Source organism: Echinops telfairi, unplaced genomic scaffold (assembly GCF_000313985.2).
Source record: "Echinops telfairi isolate 266 unplaced genomic scaffold, ASM31398v2 ScPeMD7_443;HRSCAF=831, whole genome shotgun sequence".
Classification (NCBI taxonomy): domain Eukaryota; kingdom Metazoa; phylum Chordata; class Mammalia; order Afrosoricida; family Tenrecidae; genus Echinops; species Echinops telfairi.
This window is the reverse complement of record NW_022104341.1, coordinates 33,156,906-33,158,173: the sequence shown is the minus strand read 5'-3', so window position 1 is coordinate 33,158,173 and position 1,268 is coordinate 33,156,906.

Below are 1,268 nucleotides of genomic sequence, written 5' to 3'. Positions count from 1 at the left end.
GCTTCAAGACCCACTAGGGACAGAGGAAGCTCGCATGAAGTAGGGTAATTATGTTTGTCTAGGGGGCATGGGTGAAATTCTTGCATGGAGGTGGGAGACCTGGTTCCATTCCTGGCTGGTGCACATCCAAGTGCAGCCACAACCGTCAGTGGACCCTCGAGTGTTGCTCTGACACTCAACAAGTTTCAACGAAGATTCATACTAAGACTGACTAGGCAGAAAGGGCCAACCTCAGTTCCATTGTGCACATAAATGAGTGAGGCCACTGTCAAACAGCAATGATGGCAATCGCAGGGCAGTGCTAGGTTATCTTCACTGTTAATAAATGTGGCCTTCTTTCAGTCTCAAAGGGGATCTGGATCAGACAAGGCATACAGCCACCCTCTGCTATGGTCATGGCAACCAACTCAGGGAGAGTTCTCTTGCCCTCCCCCTGCCCCTTCTCCTCTGTCACCATGATCACCACCACCACAATCACCACCACCACCACCCACAACCACCACCACCATGACCACCACCACTACTACCCACCACCACCACCACCATGTATCTTTCTGAAAGCCCCTGCAGTGCTCTGGGGAAGAGGCGGAGCACTAGAGCTGTGAGGCTTGGACACAGAACGAGAAAAGCCGGTCATGCCCCCCATCCCTGCCTCACCCCCTTGATTTCTTCACCAAGAAGCCTTCTCGCCTGCAGCAGGCCTGAACTGAAGGATGGGAGATGTAACTTTGGCATTTTTGATTAGTACATGAAGCTGGACATGTTAATTAATGTTAGTTCCTGAACTCTGTTGTGGTGGTTAGAAGTGACCGGAGGACTTGTGTCAAGTGGAAGGATTAGCTCTAGAGCTGGCCTGAAATTGCACACGGAGGCAAGGGAGCCTCCAGCCCACGTGGTTGGCTTGAATGAACAGTAGGAGAGGGGAAAAACAGAATAGTGTTTTCTGATTACATCCTATGTTTTTCACACATTAAAAATTCTTGTTACCATGGGTTTGGGTGGGGAGATTCACTTTCTAAATAGTAGATGCATGCTATTTTGGGTGATGGGAAGGTGTGTTAGTGTGGGTAGACTAAAGAAACAAATCCATGGACACACAAGTGTGTATAAGAAAGATTTACATACAAGAGCAATTGAACATTGAGAAAATATCCCAGCCCAGTCCAGATCAAGTCCATAAATCCAATACTAGTCCATATGTCTGATAGCAATCTATAAAGCCCTCTTCAGACTCATGAAACACATGCAATGATGCCGAATGTAGAAGA